Here is a 22,996-nt window from a genome sequence, read left to right on the forward strand (position 1 = left end):
TGGTTCCAGATGGGTTACTATGGCATGGAGTCAAGTTTTTAAGATAATTTTAAAGGGAGAGAGGCTATAAAAAGGAAAGAGGAAGGGATTTTTTTGCAGCTGATGTTCTGGAAAGGAGAGTTAATGTCATCAAATATGACATATGTTTAATAAGTCACCGTCTTGCCAAAGGTGACTAGTTACTTTAGAAGGTAATCCTCTCTGAATTTGACAAGAAAAACATTTGACCGGCTAGTATCACTTAAATAAATTTTGGTTTTAAAAAATACGAGGAGCGAAACACTGGTAGCCTGGTGACCTCCCATTCTCCCCTAGCTTCTCTATTCCTGTGTATATTTCTCTTTTTTGCTATGATCCCCAACTGCTATATAAGGAAGTGAAGCCTCCTTTGTTCTGCTGAGTACTTTTATGAGTTTAGGTTATGCAAGTTTTTTTTGGGGGGGATGGGGGTGAGGGATGAGAATTGCTCTGCAAAAAGCAGGAAAACAATTTTGAACTCTGTGGCCAATGTGGAATAAAGAGAGGCAGAAAAATAGAGGTCTCTAGAGTCATTTAGCCCATCCCTCCCATTGCACCAGGACCCATTCAAACCACCACAAGCAAACAGCATTCCTTCGGCACCCTTCCTCGTGAGAGAAGAGTCCACCACCTTCCCCAAAAACATCTCCCAGTTCTCAACGTTCAGGCAATATCTACCAAGGATCTACACAACTGAATGACTCCCTAGTGCTTACAGATTTACCTACCATTTAAAATCAGTAGAACTTGTCAGCTTTAATGAATTAATCCGTTTTCCTAAGAAACGTTTTAATAATTTAGCTATGAGATTAATAATAGACGGTATTGCTAAAACTACAGCTAATCTGTTTCCCAGAAGGAATTAGCAATTATTTCAGGACTTTCAAATACCTTTTCTCTTTACTTAAGGTATGATTTCAAATTTGGTTTCTCCTAGAGTGAAGAAATATTTTATGAAAATGTGCTGGCGGAAAAGTCTCTTATCAGCGTCGTTTGCAGTGTATTGGGATAGAATCACTGCCGACTGAAATGGGTCTGCTGTGCCCCACCAGACCAAAACCAGCCAAGAGGCTAACACAAGCCATTCAGCACATCATTAACATTTAGTGACACTCAGGGTTGGAGGTGGCCTTAAACAAATGAGGAGGCAAGGCCAGGGTAGGTGACTAAACTGTATTTTGAACATGATTTCATTTAGCCCTCACAGTTAGTTCGCTCTTTTTTAATCTTTAACTTGTGAAGTGACAAAAATGAAGGCAGGTTTTAAGAGAGAGAGACAGGAACTAAAATAATTCATGAGCTCAGCACACATACGTTGAATAATGCAACATTTACCATAATTAGAAATAGTCCCCTTTTTTGTCTTAAAAATGCTTGGTTCTTTTTAAATTGACACTAGACACATGAGTGCTACAACAAGATCAGTACACACTTCTGAGGCCCCCAATTTTTCTTTCATTCACCAAAATGAAAGAGATAACAAAGTTTGGTTTTTGTGTACAAATAGCATTCGTAAAAACATACATAATACTACATGTTAAATAATGATATATTTTAATTAATAGCTGAAAAGAAACGCTTTAATTCTCATTTTTTTATTCACACATGACTGGGAAATGTCCTACTCTGATTAATTTTATGTCAGTGTTTTTCTTCCTATGGATTCGTGCAGATCACGCACTACAGAATAAAGACGTTTAATACCTAAAAAGCCTTTGCAGCAACTGTCCATGGAGATGAACTTGTTCACTTTGACTATAATCAAAGCACTGATAAAAACCAAAACAATTTTGGAATGAGAAAGGGTTTAAGGTGAAAATAGAAAAAAAAAAATAGCTTACTTTTCCAAATGACTCCAAACAGGTAAATGTTGATACAAGGCCACATCTTCATCCATCTGGGTTTAGTTTCTAGATGTTAGTTCCTCATCCTGGGCCATTCGCTGAGGAATCCTCCTAACCAAGTCCACGGGTGGAGAAGGACATACAGATGTTTCCAATAGAGTCAGTGCAGTACCAGCCATAAACTGAGGCCGTAAGAAAACTCAGTACCGTTTGATTTAATTCATTTAGAACATTATCCTTAGACTACAATAAGATAATTTAATAGAAATAGATTTAGTCATGACAGAAAGTGTTTGGTCTCAGATGTCTTAAACGATTGAATGGTCATAGATTTTGCTGATGCCGATGCGGTTGACCCATCTCCAATTGATCGTGCCCTTCTCTCCTGGAAGAGCCGTATTTGGAAGCTGGTAATTCTGTTTGCCTCCAAGGAATGGTTTCTGGTTTTATTTTTTGTTTGTTTTGGTTATAGTGGAGTTTGGCTTTGTTCACATCTGTCCTTGACTAACTTTATAATCTTCAGATTTTCTGCTATGTTAATGGCCTCGTGTCTTCAAAATATAGTCTCTTTTGTGAGAAATTCTATGTAGTAGCTACAAAAAGTCAAGAGGAAATTAACTTTTAATAAAAGTTAGTCTAAGGGAAATGTCACTTCCTTTGTTAGTGACTGCTTCATTAACAGGCTTATAACTCAGCTCAGACCAAAGTATGAAGATGCCTTCTTGGGAGCTTCTGGGAACAGTGCGCCTGCCTAGGGGAGCTACTAGATGGAATAGCATCTCTTGCTCTGGACTTTTTCATGTCTGGAAACTGCTATGGCATATTACTATCTACACAGAGAGCCAACACTAAGAATTGCAGATCCCACAGATGGAAAGAATACGGATCTCCATAACCTCATTGAGGTAGGACACAACCATCCCTTAAGGGTGATAACCGGTGTCCTGCTGCTGGTGTTCCTGTTTTATAAGAAAGTGAACTTCATTACTACTTAAGCCAGTTTGAGTCAGAGTTTCTATTACTTTCAGATGAAAGGACTCTAACTGATATAACACATTGATTTAGTTCTTATTATGAACAAGACCCCATGCTACTTCCCTCATATTCTCAGGAGCATCCCCAAAAGATGTAAGAAATAATACAACTGACTTTGTGGAGAAACCAGTGGACTGTATAATTTTTAATGAATAAGCTCTACTTAATATTAAATCACAATTTTAGAGCGCCTGGGTGGCTCAGTTGGTTAAGCGACTGCCTTCAGCTCAGGTCGTGATCCTGGAGTCCCGGGATCAAGTCCCACATCGGGCTCCCTGCTCAGCAGGGAGTCTGCTTCTCCCTCTAACCCTCCTCCCTCTCATGCTCTCTGTCTCTCATTCTCTCTCTCTCAAATAAATAAATAAATTCTTAAAAAAAAATTTTTAATAAATAAATAAATAAATCACAATTTTAAAATGAAAATATAAACACTGCTATAATAGCACAGAACATCTGGAGCTCCTAACCAGAAAGCAGGAGTCTTACACCTCTTTTGCTTAAAGAACATAGAAATGGTCAAACAATATAAGACTTTTTTTCCTCTTGAAGGGACTGCTGATCTAACTCAATCATGTTGATGACCAAGTATTTGGTTGGGATCAGAATTGGATTCCCTGGGCTTGAATGGGAACAGTAGAGGCTGTGAATACTCACAGCCAGAGGGACAACCAGACCAAAGACCACTGGGGGCGGGGGGGGGAGGTTTGAAGGTCCAAGAGACAGAAGCCAAGTGTCAAATCCAAGGGTAAAAGGCAAGAATCAATGCCAGGGCCAAAAAGCTAAATGAACTTGAAAGTCAAAATTCAAGCTAATTAGAATGAGCCCAACAAAACATGGGTTTCCAGGAGAATTGTCTCCACCACTTCTGGGTATTCATACTTCCTTGAAGGAGCCAGCAGGTGTAGGATGCTTGGAAAGATGAAAATGGCTTCAAAGACTAAGGCTGGGCAGACGGCCAAGGGTCTCAAAATCAAAACCAAGTTTTAAGCACTTAAATGTGGATAACTATAATGGCATGAAGCAAAGTATCTGTTGCTATGGCGAAAATCTGAAGGCAAAATTTCTCTCTTGGTGCAGCAGAGGATCTCTAGTGAGAAATAATGCAAGAAGACACAGGTGTTACGGTAATTATAAAGGTCAATAACCCTCAAGTACGTTCAAGGATCCTAAAGTTCTAATAATGCTCGATTGTTGAGAAAGAGCAGAGATCAAGTGTCTTTTGCATAATTCTTCCAACAAAAGACATTGAGATTAACTGAAATTCAAATCTGGACTGGGGGACAGCCATCTGGAAAACACCGCTGCAGATCTACTGCGCGGCCCGTCAGTCAGCCTGCAGAGATGAAGGGAACCGTCGCTCGCCGGGATGATGTTAATGTTTTGTGCGCCATACCTATCGGTGCATTTGAATGACTGTCAATATCCAAACTTGAAATAATTCCAGTGATAGGAATAAACATTAAATATTTACCAGCCAGTGCACCACTGGATCAATGGGCTCATCTCCCTCCCTTGAGTACACACAATAATAAATGAATAGACTTGGACCAGCAGGAACGGTTTGCCATAAAATTGGAAATCAATGATACCACTATGGTTACATGACTAGAATAAGCAATAAATGGAGGCTGCTGTCATTTTTTAGAAAATACTATAATAACAAGGAAAGGAAAACAAGGGAAAGGGAAAATTTCCTTGTATTTGCTTTATTTACTTTGAATTTTTTAAATGAATTCTTACAGAAGTCCCAGGCTACGTGTACTTTTCAAAATGACATATTGTCCCAAACTAACAATGTCTCCTAATCCTAAATCAAGTTCCCATCAATCTGTCCCTAAAAATATTTTAGGTTCAGATTCTCAGTTCTTGTCTCTGCCGAGAAAATGTCTGATGACTAAACATCTTGAGGAGGAATGGAAGATAGAGTTGCAATAAATAGTGTCATAGGAAGAAAAATATGTGTGTTTTCTTTTCATCTTTATTTTATTCTATCAAATCTCATGGCTTACAAGTTCTGCTGAACCAATAAAAAGTGCTCAAGTCATGACTTACCGTGGAAAATTCTGGTGTTGATATTGTCTCTCAGAAATAATGATAGCGGGCTCTAGGAGTCAATCTAACTAGTCTTACAAGCTTACTTGAGCCAAGGGTTAATAGTAAGATTGTGACTACAGTACTGCATCCTGTCAGAGGACCGGGTGAGGTCTTCCACCTGCATGACAATAGCACCTTCATGGCCCAAATCAAGTGGCTAAGTGATAAAACCAGATGGAAGACATACCGGAGAAAATGCCGTTGCGAATCAGCCAGAAGCTGCATCCGTGACCAGTGCGTTCTTCCTCCCCTGAACCAAAGAGTTAGCCCCAGCCAACTCCAAGGAGGAGACAGCAATGGCAGATGAAACTAAGGGGACACATTGGTACAATCAGAAAATACGTCTCCTCTTCCAGAAGAGAACTGGCGCTAACTAAAGGGAAAGATAAGTTCCAATTTATTACAAGCCGGGAGCCCTACGAAGTAGAAAGCCAGTTCAGGGTCCTAAAAATACTTTGTTTCTTCTGTTGCTAATTTTGAATGTTGCTTTTCCCTGTGCGATTATATTCAGCAGGATTCAAAATATTTGAAATGAACAAAGGGACTTGTTAGCTCTTTTCTTTATCATAAAGCCCATTCTTTACCATTTTACGTAGTCTGTTTCTCTATTTTCTTATGTACAAAATTTCAGAAAGCCCTCTAAATGTTAGATTATTTTCCTATAGAATTTATCTTCTTGTGAAAGTTTCAAAGCCTGTAGAACATGCTTCTGAAATGATGTGAAAGCATACATATGTCAATAGTAAGAGTTATTTAGTTCACAATGCCCCTATGATTACTCACTGAAGTTGTCAGTAGGTAGGTCCATTCAGTTTCAGGGTTTTTTTGGTTTTGGTTTTTCTTTTTTCTTTCTTTGCTCCTCCAGTCTATACAGATTGTGCAAACCCTCTGAGCAGAAGGCCCAGTCAGTGAGTGCTTCTTGAAGCTTCTGTGTCAAGCCAAATTAACAGTGTAGATACCAATATGCCACCTCTTACAAAAATACTAACTTCATTTAATAAACCATCAACGTCCATTTATTGAGCCTCTAGTTTGTGCTACTACTACCGAGCCAGGAGATGTGGAGACAAGTCACCAGTCTGGCAGCAAGTCGTGCAGCCCCCAAGGTTTTCCAGTCAAGTAGGGTTCAAATGTGAAAATGTGCGTGTCAAGAAATGGAGGTAAAGAATTTTTCAGCTACCAAGATTCTGCTTGGTATAAGCATTGTACACTTCTGCAGAACGAAATGCTGCCGAGAGCCACTGTAGTGAGATTTGAGACACCAAAGTAAAAGGCTTTCATTAAAGAGCAGAGGTCAGTGAAATGTGGTCGGAAGCTCCTAGGTCCTGTGATGGATGAGAGGCCAGCCCGGGGTAGAAGGAGAGAGAGAGCCGCATGGCACTATGCAATAGAGGGCAAAGGAGCTTGAAGACCTCTGGGGAAATCCGAAAGAACAAAGAGCATCCAGAGAAGGGGAAGTAAGGAAAAAGAAAGTAACAGCCACAGAGACTTGGTAGAGGCAAGGCCAAGAAAGAAGTCCAAAGAACATAAATTATCTCGTGTGATACTTTTTTTAAATGCCTTGTTACATAATGTAGGATTCCCACTCCTACTCATTTCTGCCCACCCCCCTCCTCCCCACACCCTCCTGCCAGGTCTCCCCACTCAATGTCTTCAGTAAACACTACCAAAAAAAAAAAATACGCATACAGAAATCCTTGATGTTTACTGGATTTCTCGACAAAACCATTGAATATACAATGCTGCAGATATGGGTTGACATGGCCTGCAACAGAATCAGGATGTGGCTGAGGGGATAGCTGATGTTGGGCTGGTTTCATATACAGAATCCATCAGCAGGGCAGATCCAGGTTTTCTGGGGCCTAAAGTAATCCTAGGAGGATTACATTTAGGAAAAAAAATTCCACAAAAATACAAATTTAGCTACAGGGGCTTGGAAGGAGCCCATACAAATGAGGGTTACCAAAACTAAAGCTTCATTTGCTTCAAAGTCAACCTGCCTATGAGTCCGTCAAATTATGGGGACTTTTCCTAAAAGAAACACAAATATTGTGTGAGACTTTTCTTCATATAAGACAAGAAGCTCAGAACTCTGGGTAGAGTGGAGAAAGGATGGGAATATATAAAAATAAAACTGTTTATAAAGTCAATGTTTATCATTAAATATCTAAATCGTTTCCTATATGCCCATCATTGACACATTCTTTTAATTAAATGCATGTCAGATATAGAAACCATCTCATTATGTTACTATAATCAGATAGGAGCAGTTTATGTCATTACATTTAAATACACGTTAATTCCCAGTGTCAAAGTAAGTATATATAGAATGTTGATTGCATTGGTTTCCAGTTACTCTTATTAAGACTTGTGAATAATCTGCATGAATTATAGAGCATGGTATTATTATAATTATGGGTGTAAGATAAACAGAAAGTACACTGTTCTTGTTTTTTAAAATCCCCCTGACAATGAGGAATGCATGTCTAAGAAAGAAGAAAGAGATGTTCTCACTGCCAGCATGCTTTAACCACACAGCTACCCTAATCTGTGCCCTTCCTTCAGCTCAGTGCCTTCCCTACCAGAATTTTCCACCGAGAACCCATACAAAAACATCAGGAGAAGAACAATAAAAGCATGTCAAAGATGCAGATTTTTAATCAGAATATTGTCTTTCTACCTGCATTCATGTTGACTTTGCCCTAGATGATAAGGCTCAAAGGACAGCAGGAAATAAAATGCCATTTGATGGTTCTACTTTGGCACAGAACAGGGGAAGCTGGGCCTACTCTCCCTTCCCCCTTCTTGGCAACAACCTCGGCTTTGCCTTTTAAGGACCTTACTCCTTCCAGTTCTTCTGGTCCCTTGGGGCTATCTCAAGGGTATTGAAGGGACAGCATGTGACCCAGGCCAGACCAATTGGACTTGCTTTCCTGGGAGGCTGCATCTATCTATAACAACATGAAAGGCAGATGGAAGCCATTGGGGCTGAGTTTTTCCAAGGGCACTGTCCAGAGAAGACCCAGCAGTAAATAGCAAACAGTTCCCTGGAGCCAGTCCAGGTCCTGTCCTTCCACAGGCTTGGTGACTCAGCAATTCCTTAGCATCTGCAAGCTATCCAGAATCATTCCTACAAAGTCCTTCTATACTTAGGTCAGAAAGAGCTGGTCTCTGTTGCTAACAACCAATGGGCCCTAACATGGGGAGAGAGGTGGTGACCTCCATGAACAGAGCAGTCTATCACTAAGTTAAGAGCAGCTCATTTTCTGATTTTCCAGTCATGTTCATTTCTCTCTATAATCTTGGAGCTACATTGGAAGACAATCTGAACATAGTCTCAAAAGCAAAAACGCCCCTCCCCTCCTGGGGAGAAAAAAAAACTTCCACGAAAAATTTAAAAACATTAGTTCCTTTCAGACTTCACCAAATCTGCCATACCAGGTCTAAAACTACAGGCAAGATGCAATATGAGAATTGCAGTGTCTTATATGGAAATTCCCAAAGGGAAATGTGGTGGGGGGGGTGGTTTCCAAGTGCTTATAAGACGAAATGAATCTTGGGGGTTAAAAAATTATCTCTTGTGGTTTGAGGCCTCACTGAGACTTTTCTTAAACTCTCTTCAAGGCCTATTTGCAAACTTACTTTCATTCTTGGGGGACTTTAAAAATAGTTTAAAAATGTTTAATTTTTAAATGTGTCAAAAATATTTTCAACAGATTTGTATTTGTGTGTTTGTTTGGATAACTCAAAAGAGATTAATTTTGACAAATTGAAATTAGAAAGCCAGTTACCTCTAAAGGCAGCCTAATTGCTTTATCTACTTAAACAACAAAACAAGTAGATAAAGTGAATTTTCCAAGCGCAGCATTCTCCTAATATGTTCACTACCAGCTTAAGAGGTTACCATAAGACACTCGAATATGCGCAGAAGAAGTGAGCCCTCTGTGGAATCACTCAGAAGAGATCCCCAATTACCTTTCTGTATGGGATCCTGCTAGAGGTAGGCCTTTTCTCTCAAGACGGGACTTAAATACAGCCAACTGCAGAGGTCTCTGCTCTAATGTCTTCGTGTAAATTTGCCAGAGGTGGACCAAGTGTATTTCTAGACTTGTACATGAAAGCACTTTTAAAACAGCACAGTAAATCTATGTCCAGCGTAGCAGTATGTTACATATTCATAAATTGCTAATAATTACAAAATAACCTTTGGCTTTTTCTGCCTATATTCTGGATCATTCAAATTAGGACAAACTCAAGAAGCAGTCTATCTGATCTTACAGAGATTACTTACCAACCATACTTCAAGCCAGGGTGTGGCAGTGGATAGTTTATGGTTTTAGCAAGACCTATAAACCCCTAGATAACATTTGCTGATACTAAGATTATGGAGATAATGTGTACTGCGGTGTCAAAGAGAAATGCAAATGATAAAAATCTTGGTAACATCCATATTTTGGGTCCTTCTCAGAAATCAGAGTTGAAGTAGAACATTAATTGAGTTTCATTAAAAGAGCAACATGAATTATGGGGTAGGGAGTGGGCCACAGACAATGTGGTTTTGTGGCTCATATAACAGGGAGGGTACACATGGCCATGTTTCTACGTGCCCCATCTCTGGGAATGAATCTTAGGCTGTTTCTCCTCAGTTCTCCCCAAGTAAAGGTGTGAAGGTTTTGTTTTCCATGTCCCACATTGTCCTGGGTGTCAAAGACCTAAATTTTTGTTTTTGTATTCTGTAGATAGGGTTGGGAGTGACACTGGGATTTGTAGGTGCTCTGGGTCCCTATAAGGGGGGAGATCCATACTCAGGGGTTCAGACAGAGCTGAGCAAGCATCACTGTTGCCCAGCACATCAGCTCGTGATGGAAGTCCCCACTAGGTATCCACTAGAAAACGAGCTGCTGTGGCTCCTGGATGGGGACTACCATGACCTCAGTAGGGTTCACATGGCAGAAGCCCCCAGAATCTCAGCACTCCTCTGCTCTCCTTCCTGTGGTCCCTCCAAGCCTGTTCCTCTCATTGCATGGCCCACTGACTGCCTCAAGTGTCACAGTCCATGTCTAATCCTCTGGCACAGCCTCCCAACACAGACTCCCTAATCTAGCCTGCCAAGGCTCTTCATCTGTTTTCTTCCCTGGTAATGTGGTGTGAGTGTGGGTGTGTGTGTGTGTGTGTATGTCTCACCCTGCTTCATTTCTCTCTTAGCAAAGTTTTGGTTTCCTCTAAATGACGTACGGTGGCATCTTAGTGCACCCCACACAACCTGCTTTTCCCAGAAGGTGGCAACGAAGTTAACATCCGGGATTGCAGATGTACTGGGCTATCCAAGAGCACATAGGTTAGACCTAAATCCTGGTCAAGTGCTCATGTGTTTCCACTAGAGAATCGCTTTGTTTTCTCAGGACGCTCTCCTTTCTCCTGGCATCACTGCCCTCACCCACCCCACCCAACCCAGATTGCTCAGCCTCAGACGTGGTCATGGCTTCCCTTGACAGCTGGGTAAGTTTCGAGGAGTCCTTGCTCAATAAGGGCAAGCAGCTGTCCTTATCTAAGCACAGAGAACAGGTTTGGGTAGAATATCTACCCAATCTCCTGCATTCCCTCCCCTCCCCCGAGTCACTGCGTCTGTGAGGTGTGGTCATCTCGTTTGAGAGGTAGTTTTAGCCCCACTTTCTGGATCTTCTCTCACTTCCACCAAGGAGCTCTCCCAATTCCTAGCCTTAAAATCTCTTCCTTGCCTAATTATGGAGGCTTTCTCTCCCTTCTAAGAGAAGATCCTCCAATATCCCCTAGGCCTCCATACTTCTCATCAAAGATGGTACAGCATTCCCTCCGCAAGAAGAGATTTGATACTTTTGGCACCTTGGTGTCTGAAGTTGGGGTCCTTCAGGCCCAGGCTTTTCTATGATACACTCTCAGTCATGGGCTTATGGCATCCTCTTTTCCAAAATCAGCAGAGATTTCTGAGCATTTACCTCTTTGCCACATGCCATTTTTCTCCTAGGGACACAACTCTGATTTCAAGCTGACTTGTTCCAATTCTCACCCAGGATTATATTAGTTTGTGGAACAAATGTGCTTCAAACAAGGACTCTTCAGAATTCCAGACAAGTGTCCCTGTGTAAGGGATATGAATTTTAATAATCACAAAAGATGAGTGTGCACAAGTAGAGATTTCTTTCTATCTTCATAACTAAACACAACTCATACACTCCTTCTTTTCTGCTGATGATAAAAACATAATCATTCCACATGGATATTAAAGAATGTCAGAACAGAATGTTTCAGTCTGAGTTGTGGCTGAGGCCCCAAAATCATAGACACCAACCATTCCCACATTTCACTTCCTATCGTGGGGGTAGTGGAGAAAAACCAGTAATGTGATCACTGGCCCCTAACCCACTGGTGAGTATAAAGGGGGGAGTATGGAGTCTTTCTTGTCATCTCTAGTCAAGTGAGAACAACTTCAATGGGACCATTGACAAAGCTTTCCATGCACAATGGGATCAAAGAATTCAATTAAGTTATGTTCTTCTCTCATAACTTTCTTGGCATGACCATTCAGCATGGTGAGAGGCTTCGTCTTACTGTTTTAGGTGAGCCCTAGGGCAGGCCCCATAGGTTCCCCGACTGTTCTCAGATAACATCTAAAGTAGACTTGTTTTAGTAATTAATGTGTGTTTGAATGTAATCACCAAAAACCCAGATTTCATCCAGGGTTAAAGCATCCACCTTCCCTAGCTCAAGCCCATGGTGAGTGGGAAGCCAGCAGTGGGAAAAGAAGGAAGAAGGCAGATTCCCCCCTTTTTATTCTGTCAACGTCTCCAGAAACAAGCCCCCCACATTGGTTACAGCTTCTGACCCCTCAAGGGCTTGGAGCATGGAGAGCAAGAGGAATTAAAGGCAGGACAAAATATTGCTCAAGTGGCACTAATCTGGAATTGGTTTCCACAGAGATTGGCAGGTGTTTAAAATGGATTTTTTCTCCCGTGGGTGTTTCTTCACAGGCTCCTTGGCAGCAGGGCTGATGCCTGTCCCACGTCTGTTTGCTCTCAGATCCATCCTTTACTCCACCTGCTCTGCATTTCCGCAGAGCTGGTTTCTTGGGGTTTGGCTAGTTGGAGGCACTGAATGGGGAATAGAAAGTGGGAAGGGAGAAGCCAGAGAACTTCTTTCCATCTCACTTCACCTCTAGCGGCCCCTCCAGCTGTGGCTGTGCTGCCTCAGAAGCTCAGCTCCCACTGAAGAGCCCCACTCAGAGTCCAGATCCCTGCCAGTGGGGTCCCAGTGCATGGGCTCCAGTAACACCACCTCTCACTTTGTCCTCCAACCTAAGGATGGAGTGGCTTCCTGCTCTTGCCAGTCTCTAGATTACCTCCCCATTCCCTGTCTGGTTCTCAGTTCCTCTGTCACCCATATCAACAATTCGCTGCAGTAAATTCCCATCACTGTGAACACTGGAAGGTGTCTCTGTTTTCCTAGTTAGACTAACGATGTCCTCCTACACACATACACACGGCTGCCCCATGACTCGGGACCTCCCCTTCCATCCCCTGACATGGGAGAGTAGTCCGGCTGGCCACTTGCAGCTTTCCCTCAATCCCCGGTCACTGGGAACACTGGAGCATCTTTCAGTGGAGGACTCCTCTCCCTGCTAATGGCTGTCCAGGCTAGAATCTAAGATGAACTAACTGCATATGTCCTAGATGTGGTCCTCAGAGGAAAAACCCACCATAGAAATGGTCAATGGAAATCTAATTATTCCCTCAAAAGCAGACTCTGAGACAGAGGCTTCTGCACGAGCACTTAATTTGGGATTGTGATCCCAAGGAACAGGAGTGAGGGTGAGGGGGTGAAACAGGATGCTGTATTAGTTCCCTATTACTGCTCTGTCTTAAAACAGTATAAATGTATTATCTGATAGTCCTGAGGCCAGAAGTTTGAAAGGGGTCTTACAGGCTGAAATCAAGGTATTGGCAGAGCTGGTTTCTTTTGAAGTCTCTGAAAATAAAATCCATTCCCTTGGTTTTTTTTCAGATTCTAGAGAATGCCAGGATTCCTGGGCCCGTGAGCCCTTTCTCACATCACTCCAAACTCGTGCTTCCAACATCATACCTTGCACTATCTCTAAGTCTACTGCCTCTTTCTTGTAAGACCCTTGTGATTACATTTGGCCCATCCAGATAACCCAGTATAATCTACCATCTCAAAATCCTTAACAACATCTGAAAAGTCCCCTTTGCCCTATAAGATAACGTACTTACAGATTCCAGGGTAAGAACACGCCCATCTTTGGGGTGTCACTATTCAGCCCACCACAGACACACTGGCCACTGCTGTGGGGAGTTCACTCCCACAGAACCTTCTAAGCGGTCTTACAAAATAAATCTTAGAACCAGCCACCTAGAGGAAGAAAGGGAGACAAAGTTATCTGGCAGCACCCATCCCCTGTTGATCAAGGTTGTCTCTGGGCCATTAACTCCCACATCTCATGAGGGTGGTGGGGGGAGGAGAGAGAAAACCCTTCAAAAGCCTAAAAAGGAAAAATCAGAATTTATCTCTAATGACTACTACAAGGAAGTGATACAGAAAGAAACTCCAAAGATTGGACCAAAGCACAAGAAAGGCAGTTAAAGAAATTATTCTCTGCCTAGCTAGAGTTAGTTCTTACTGAGAGTTCAAACTCTTCTCAGAACACACAGGGGATAGAGCATCTGAGCCCTGACTGGGAGATTTCTAAAATGTTAGCAGAGTGAGAGAATCAGGAGGTAAACAACATAAGCTATTCGGGTCATTCATGTTCTCAAGAACCACCACCCTTTAATGAGCACGCATCTGGACTCGTAGAAAACATTAGGGCTGACTTCTCTCTTCCACCATTTATCAGAAACGGAAGAAAAGGATCTGGGTATGGAGATTGCCAGTAGCACAGAGAGTAACACCACCACACCGGGAATCAAGAGCGTAAACTAAGACAATACTGTCTCACTGATCAGAGAGGCAAAAACTAAACGGAGGAAATACATACGGTTTGGGAGAGGGGATGAAAAAATGAGCATTCTGACAATTTCTCTGGAAGCGTGAATTGATAGTTTTTTGAAAGGCAATCTAGCCTTATCTACCAAAATATAACAGGTGCAGCCCCTTTGACTCAGAATTCTGCTTCCGGGAAAAAAAACAATCTTACAGAAATACATAGACAAATAAGCAAAAAAAAATCATATGAAAGCATGACTGTTACAACATTGCTTTGAATTGGAAATCGTCTGAGAAGTTGTTTTAGAAAAAAAAAAGTAAGTTAGTTCTCTATGCACTGATGTGGGAGAGGCTCATGAAACATAAAGACAAATAAGCAAATTGCAAAATAGTGGGTGTGGTATGACCCGGTTGTATTTTACAAGATAGCATTTGCCTGCGTGAAAGCTTACTGTGATCTGACTCCCGTGTCGCAGCCCTGCCGGGCTGCGGAGCAGCCTTCGCATTACATCGTCCTCTCCCCACCGACACGGGCTGCCAACACGGGCTTCACAGAAGAGAGGCGGTGGCACCAGAGCTGCTTCCTTTGCGTGACTTCCTCCTTTGTTTATGAGCAAAATGGGTGATTAAGATGACGAATGAATATGAAGTCTGTGTTAATGAGAATGCTGACAGCGATAAGAAAAGAAAATCCATTCTCTTGAACAAAGCTGGATATGATCAATTATTAGATGTGCCCAGTTTTTGTGTTTAAGTTTTGTTGCTATTCTTAAAAGAGTTACTGAAACCCCTATAGGTAAAAAATAATTTTGCTTTAAAATTCTAAACCCTGGGGCGCCTGGGTGGCTCAGTGGGTTAAGCATCTGCCTTCGGTTCAGGTCATGATCTCAGGGTCCTGGGATCGAGCGCCAGGTTGGGCTCCCCGCTCAGTGAAAGGAGGTCCCTCACCCCTGCTCATGTTCTGTCTCTCTCTCACACATAAATAAATAAAATCTTCAAAAATAACAACAAAAAATAAAATAAAATTCTAAAATCTGTACTTCTAACCCCCTTTTCTATTAAAATAATTTAATATGTGATTATTTTTAAAGCAAGACAAAATGCCTGAAGAAGACAATTACTGAACTGCAGCAGGACGAATTTATATATATTCCTAAAAACCTGGAACGTCTGACAACTTCAGGCTAAACATGGAGGATGGGATACAAATGCTGCTCTCTTGCAAAGCCCCACTGAAATAAGACTGGAGGAATAAAACCAAGATAGAAACCCACAAGGACCGAGAGAACATAAGAGGATACAGTAGTGAATGGAAAAGAGGTGTCGACACATTTTTGGAAGAGGGAAGAGTGTGAAGGAACCGAGAAAGCTGAACAACAAGGGTTGGTGGTGGCGGCAGGGGAGGAAGCTAACAGGAAGTAAGTCACTTCATTCAACAAAACCCAGAAAGTCTCAAGCAGGCATTGGGGGCACAGCTGCCTGAAAAGGTTAAGCAGGGAATTGCAAACAGGAGCATCTGCAAGCCTGTAGGAGGGAGTCGGACCTCCAGACTCTCATCCTCATCCAACACTACCAGGCCATTGCTGCTGAAGGGAGCTCAGAAACATATGGTAGCTTCCTCGATCACTTTCCTGTCCACTAGATATTGAGCTCCTCCTGTAGGGGAGCCAGGGTAAGATATTCTCTGCAGGGAGCAGAGCAAAAAGCTTGGGACCGCTGCTGCTTCTTCGTGATCCTGGGAAAACTGCCACCATCCCAGTAGGAAGTAGGAGGAATCCAAGGGAATGGAAAGGGCAGAGGAAAGGCCTGAGATCTTCTACGGGGGAGGCCAAAACCTTCTCCAGGGGAACAAGAATGTGGCTCCAAGACTGAGAAAGTAAAGCTGTTTAATGATATAATGTCCCTTTGCAACTGGTTTTGCCCCAAAGCACATCCCACAATTTTGAGAGAGCTATAAAAAAAGAGAGAGAGAAAGAGAGAAGGGGGAAGAAAAAAAAAAAAAAAAAGGCCATTATCTACCCTGGCAGAGGGAAAAAAAAATATTTTGTATTAATCTAAGATGGCTGAACACATCAAATTTAAATTCCAGACTTATACCCACTGCAGTCAGCAGAAAGCCCTGCCAACACCGACCGTTTATTCGGGAAATACCCAAAGCAGCAAAATGCTAGAGCAAGCATGCAAAGATTCCTCGTCCTGGGAATTAGCAAGAAAGAAATCTAGAGACATCTGGTAGTGACCACAACTCCAGTCAATATTCCCAACCACTGACAGCACAGGTTGGAGAAGCCCCCAGAATTGCTCAATGTCATAGGAGAAATGTTTTCCAGGTATGAATTTTCTATTCAAATCCGCTCAGCTCAAGAGAGGTGGCTCCTATAACAAGTACTCACTAAACCTAGTTACAAAAGTCTAAGATGAGTCCCAAGAAGACCCCCAATCTGAAAGAGTTAACAAATTTAACCGAGCTCATTAGTGACCATGAAACCTGAGTCACCAGATGGCCAACATCAGGATCTATCCTGATCCAGCTATATCAGTGACCTATTGCCACCATTCGGTTGTATAAATACAACCACAAAACCTCAGTAGCTCACAATAATAAATATTTATTTTGCTCACAAATCTAGAGGCCATCTGGGTAGTCCTGTTGCTCTGGGACAGGCTTAGCCAATCTTGGCTGGACTCATCATGGATCTGCAGCCGGGTGGGGCCTGATTGTCTAATGTGGCCTCAATATTCAGTTGGGATATCTCCCCTCTGATTCTTGCAGTTCCTCAACCCAGCAGGCTGGCTCAGTCTTGTTCTTATGAGGGAGGTTGGGCTCCAAGAGAGCAAGCAGCACCCTTCAAGGCCTCTTGCGGCCAAGGCTCAGAATGGGCTCATCTTCGTATCTGTGGCCTTTTATTAGCCAAAGCAATTTGCAGGCCAGCCCAATTTCAAGAGTGGAGAAGTAGACCACCTCTTTATAGGAGGTGCTAAAATTTCGCATTGCAGGGAGCATGGGAACAGAGAGGGGTGATAAATGAAGGCCATTAAGGTAATTAATCTACTCCACCCACATCTTGACATAAGAGAATTAGTTCCCTGAGTAAATCAAAAGAACTTGGTTAAAGGCAATGTGATATCCTAGAAGGAAATTAAGAAAAAAAAAGAGGGGCACCTGGGTGGCTCAGTTGGTTGAGCGACTGCCTTCGGCTCAGGTCATGATCCTGGAGTCCCGGGATCGAGTCCCGCATCGGGCTCCCTGCTCGGCGGGGAGCCTGCTTCTCCCTCTGACCCTCCTCCCTCTCATGCTCTCTGTCTCTCATTCTCTCTCTCTCAAATAAATAAATAAAAAATCTTTAAAAAAAAAAAAAGATATCAGTGAGAAAACTGCTACAATCTGAATAAAGTCTGTATTTTAGTTAACAGTAATATTAACTTCCTAGGTCTGACAAATTCAGCATGGCTCTAAGGTGTTAACAAGAGGAGACGCTAAGTGAAGGCCATATGGAAACTGTACTGCCTTTGCAACTTTTCTGTAGAACTAAAATTCATTCAAAATAAGTTTATTTTTAAAGGGCGTTATAAAGAAGAACCTGGAGTGCAAGGCCATTTTGGCGTGTGGCACCGGAAACTGGGTGTACCACTGAGTCACAGAAAATGCTCCATCCTATATTCGGAAACTCCTGCGGCCTGGGAAAATTTGTCAGCATGCAGGGCACGAAAAGCCTGGGCAGGTGGCTTGGCCAGGGCCGCGTCTCTGCAGACCTCCCAGGCAACAGCGACGCTGAGCCTCCCGCTGCAGCAGGAGAGGCGCCGGCTCCGCAGGGCAAGGGGCTGTGCCAGTGTCCTTTCTCAGGGTGTCCGGGGGGTGCTGACCCAGCTGGCTATGCGGCAGGAGCAAATGCCGCCTGGCCACAAGCCTGCAATGCCTGGGGATTCTCTTTTTCTCCCTCTTCAAGTGAGTGAAATCTAGGCTCAGCCATCTCCTTCTGACTTTGTGAGAGTGACAAGTTGCCATCTTCTTTGGACTGCTTATCCCTGAGTCTAATGGGGAGACCAAATGAGACATAGAAACACAGGAATACAGTACAATGGGATAAGGTCCACGGAGTAGGCAGGTTCCCAGACCTGGTTACTTGGAGCAACCCTCCCTTTGGGCACTGCAACTGGTCAAGGGAGAGGCTTTGCCCAAGGTGTGCTGTTCAGACCCTCTCTGCCATATTTGAGATAGGATCCCTTGGGCAGATAGGATCTCTGGGCGGAAAAGAGGGGTCTTTCTTTCTTTGATACTAGAAGCAGATTATAAAAATAGAGACTGTCTGAAGCTAAAATTACCAGAGGGAAGAACCAGGCTATGGAAAGGGAAAATCATCACAATGTAGCTGGAACCCCTGGATACAGCCAGGCCTGAAGCCAGAGACACCTCTTGGACTTCCATACTTCTGGCCATAATCCACTTTGAGTTGGGTATTGTCTCACTTGTAGCCACAAAACCCCTTCCTAATGCAGAGATCAGGACCTGCAAGTGGGGTTGGGAATTAACAGGCATCACAATGAGGATTTGGTTGAGAACAGGTGGGATGCCAGTCAGGGAAAGTGGCCTTTCAGGTTCTGGGAGGACAACAGGGCTCGGTAAGTGGAAACAGAGCAGCTGGGCAGATTTTTCCTATTTGTGTTTTGGGACTCAGTGCAGTTCATCTCTGTCTGGGGTGTCTGGGGAGTCAACCGTGACAAAGTTAAAGTGGGTTGACTCCCAGGTTCACAGACTTTGGGACAGTTCCTAAAAGTCTCAGACGAAGCTAGCCCTCTGACGGCAGCAGAAAGTGAAAGTTCCACAGAGCCTCACCAAAGAGATGACTTCTTCTCCCCGCAATCCTTATGAAGATACAAAAACTGATTTTCCTGTTTCCAAAGGAGGTCATATCAGGATGCAGGAAGAGCTAGAGCATAGGGGAAACCCAAGCTCCCAGGTCTTTATCAAACACCTCTACAAATACACTCCCTGCCTCCAAAAAAGCTATCATTTCCCCCATTTTAAAAAGACATCCATGAGGATGACCCCCACATCATTATCCCAGCCCATGGTTCCAAGGAGAGGGATCAAGAGGCACGCAGGTAAAGACTTACTGCTAAGAGACAGGAACTCAGAAAGCAGGTGGGACTCCAGAACCGTGCCACAGTAGGACAGCTGGTCTTCATGGCCAGCCCACTGAATTTCCAGAAACTGAATAGGCTGGCCTCCCTCTGCGATTTCAAGGCACTGTTATTTCCACAGACTCCCCAAGCCCTGCAAACAGGCTTGTGATTGATTGTTCAACCCCTAAGGCAATCCCAGGGCTCCCAAACCTGCACTAAAAGAAAATGGGCTACAGTTCTCCAGCCGTTCTTCCTCAACTTTATGGGTAAATTCGAGGAAAGGATTACAGGAAGTCACACTTGAGCCTGCCTCTGGCCCAAGCCCCAGTGCAGCATGACTGGCAATAAATCGGATACTGCATTCTCATCCCCAGCCGGCTTGTGTCTAACCCACAACTGATTCAGAATTAGGGAGGAAGAAGGGTAAGTAAATAAGCTCTGCCTCAAACCCCAATATCAGGGGGTTGGTACTTTTATCCCGCAGGCTTTAGGGAACAGGAGGGACCTGTCACCAGTTCCAAGCAGGATTAAGGCAGGTAAAACTCATGGTGGGGTTTGTGACGGTAACCGTGACCACATGATGGATTGGTAGGAGAAGGGTAAGACTGCAAAAATGAACCAAAACTGAGTAAGCGACAGCAAGAGGAAAATGAATAATGGCTTGAACAACAGAGCTGCAACGAGTATGGAGAGGCACTGGGGGACAGAGAGGTTGTGCAGAAGATGAAACTCTCACCAGTAGAGGAAATACAGCAAAAGGGCAGGCACATCCTGTAAGCCAGCACCCAGATGAAACTCTGTGGACTGTAAATGGAGACAAGTCACTCATTTGGTTTTCGTTGGAGGGAAGGGAGCAGCAGATAGCTGGAATTATATCTGAAGCAGAAGGAAAGACTGTAAAATCCCTGTTTGCTTTGCACTTGAAAAGGATTTGTCCTGAAAATTGCCAAGCTGTATAGATGTTCTTAAGGGATCTTGGCAAGACATCCACAAAAGAACGCCTCGGTTATTCCTGGGGATGGAAACGGAGATGGAAGCGCAGAGCGCCGGGGCCAAAGACGGCTTCACCCAAGTCACCCGCAAGGGTGGCCGGTGGGCGAAGAAACAGCAGGCTGAGCAGCTGTTCGCGGCGGGGGACGGAGGGGATGCGGGCTGCATGGATACGGAGGAGGCCCGGCCCGCGAAGAGGCTGGTTTTCCCGCCCCTCGCCGGGGATGGATTCCTGGGTGGGAAAGAAGAAACAAGGAAAATTCCAGTCCCAGCTAACAGATACACACCATTAAAAGAGAACTGGATGAAGATATTTACTCCTATTGTAGAACATTTGGGACTTCAGATAGGTTTAACTTGAAATCGAGGAATGTAGAAATTAGGACTTGTAAAGAAACCAAGGATGTTAGTGCTTTGACAAAAGCAGCTGATTTTGTGAAAGCCTTTATTCTTGGGTTTCAGGTGGAGGATGCACTTGCCCTCATTAGGTTGGATGACCTCTTCCTAGACTCTTTTGAAATTACAGATGTAAAGCCCCTAAAGGGAGGCCACCTGTCAAGGGCAATAGGAAGAATCGCTGGCAAAGGATGAAAAATCAAATTCGCCATAGAGAATGTGACATGGACACGGATAGTTTTGGCTGATGTGAAAGTTCACATCCTTGGCCCTTTCCAAAACATCAAGATGGCAAGAACTGCCATTTGCAACCTCATCATGGGAAATCCTCCATCAAAGGTTTATGGCAATATCCGAGCTGTGGCTAGCAGAGCAGCAGATCGATTCTGATTTCAAATCAGAGACTTTTTATCTTGTCTTTGGACTCTAGAGAAAAAGCCCTTGTCCTCTGCATGTGGTCATAAGAAACCAAGAGAAGAACTTTTCAGTCACTTTAAGCCTCCATCGCTTCTTCTGTTCTCAGCCAGAAGCATCAACAGAAAGGTTTGATAATATTCACATGCAGCAACTTGAGGATAATTCCCATATCTAAATTTAGTATCATAATTATACTTACACATTAATTATAATTTATCACTTCACTTTAAATAAAAGATTTGCACAGTTTAAAAAAAAAAAAAAAAGAACGCCTCGGTTGCCTTACCGAGGCGCAGGCCCCTGGGACCTAACACAGGCACCTAGGTCCCACCAGCCCCACTAGGTTAGATAATGAGGTTAATTACATTCCTTCTGGGCTCCCTTTAACCTGGATGAGAGCACAGCGCTAAGCTAGCCTAAAGGATTCACCTGCCTGTAGAAATATGCAGACCAGAAAGATCTGAAACACACCTCTGTGATTTATAAAAGCCGGCAGAGATTACCTGCCCAAATGAGTGTAGCATCTGTCCAGTTCCTTCGATATTCCTTCCCTGACGGGGATTCTATGAAACACTGCATTTCTTTCCATACTTAACCTTCCCTCCTCTGTCACAACCTGTTGACAGTCCCTGAAGAGTTCTTTCTACCAGGGTGCTGAATAAACACCCACTGGTCTCTCAGGCAAATGCAGAGTCGGTTTGGTAGTTATAGTTTGTCCGTCATACAAGGTCGATGGGAGGATTAAATGAAATCTTGCGGGGTACATGCTTAGCTTAACTCCTGGCATGTAATGAACAATCACATATGGTGGCTATCCCCAGTTACATATAACATTGAAAAGTCTGGCTTTAGCTACAAAAGGATTTAGCAAAAAGACACTTTGCTGTTCCAAGTGTCCAGTAACCCACCCCTAATTTCACTCCAGTCTATACTTCTCCCTCTGTTGATGCTTCTCCAGAATTAATACATCAGAAGAATTCAGGCACATGGATGCTTAAATTTAATTAAAAAAAAAATTTAATGGTAATCCAAACACCACCCAAGCATTCTTTGGCTAAGTGCAAGATTATTATTCACTAGCACACTTAAGCTTCTCACCCTTTACCAAGAGTAAAAATTATTTCTCATCAACAGCAGGAAGACTTAAAGTTCTTTCCCAGAAACAGCTTAGAGTTCTTTCCCCGACTTGGCCAGCCGCACTTGAATTCAGGGTTTCCGCCCTAGAAAGAATGTGGTTGTGTCCAAGTGGGATGAGTCACTGAATTCTAAGCAGAGAAGTTTTCATCTTTTTAAGAGGAGCAGTGGAGAGTTCCATGTTTGTGGTGAAACAGTGTTTGAAGGGAACCCAGACGAGAGCCATCCCATGTCACATCCTCTCTTCCAAGCCTTGCAGCTAGGAGAGGAAGGGATGAAGTGACTGGAGAGAAAGAAGAATTGAACTCTGGCAACAGGCCACCTGGCCTTGTGGATTTACCAAGTAATCTTGGCCAAGAAAAGAAGGTCCGATAGAGGGAGAGCTGAGCAGGGAGCCCAATGCGGGCTCTATCCCAGGACCCTAGGATCATGACCTGAGCCGAAGGCAGATGCTTAACAGACTGAGCCACTCAGGCGTCCCTCTAGTAGCTTTTAATCAAGAGGAAAGACAAAGCAAAGTGAGCTATGAAAAGCTTTGGGTTATTTCCCATACACTCATGGAAAAGCATGAAAGGATGGTAGGCAAGAGCATGAACACAATCCTGATGGCATTTTAGAGAGCTACCCCTGCTGGCAGGATGGAGAACAGATTTAAAGGAAGCAAGCAAGTCCTAAAGCACCAGGGAGCCACTGCAATGCTCTAGGCAAGATACAAAGGAGACTCAACCTAGTGCTTGGAATCCAAAGAGAATGCAGAGAATGCATTAAAGGATTTTAGTCAGGGAAAATTAGTAGGACTGGTGGCAAATGATTGATTGATGGGGGCTGCTGAGGGAATGTGAAAAGGAACATCACACCCAAGCCCTCAGCAGCTGGGTGGGAAACAGTGCTGTGGCAGAGATGGAGAAGGGCATTTAGGCCGGGCCAGGACAAAGGAGCTTGGGAAGGCTTCAAGGAACAATGATAGC

At 43.4% G+C, this 22,996-nt stretch overlaps 1 long non-coding RNA gene and 1 pseudogene across 1 annotated transcript in view; one reads left to right on the forward strand and one right to left on the reverse strand.

The window, feature by feature from the left end:
- LOC115941059 (uncharacterized) overlaps positions 1–17,139 on the reverse strand; it is a 116,172-nt gene extending 99,033 nt beyond the window's left edge. Inside the window, exon 1 of the long non-coding RNA XR_014143821.1 lies at positions 1,860–17,139. This is a non-coding gene — a long non-coding RNA (uncharacterized LOC115941059). The remainder of the gene's footprint in view (positions 1–1,859) is intronic.
- Positions 17,140–20,087: 2,948 nt separating this feature from the next.
- Positions 20,088–20,899, forward strand: LOC102750048 (RNA-binding protein PNO1 pseudogene; annotated as a pseudogene).
- The last annotated feature ends 2,097 nt before the right edge of the window (positions 20,900–22,996 follow it).

The sequence above is a fragment of the Leptonychotes weddellii genome, chromosome 3 (assembly GCF_054177405.1).
Source record: "Leptonychotes weddellii isolate Sample4059 chromosome 3, ASM5417740v2, whole genome shotgun sequence".
NCBI classification, from domain to species: Eukaryota; Metazoa; Chordata; class Mammalia; order Carnivora; family Phocidae; genus Leptonychotes; species Leptonychotes weddellii.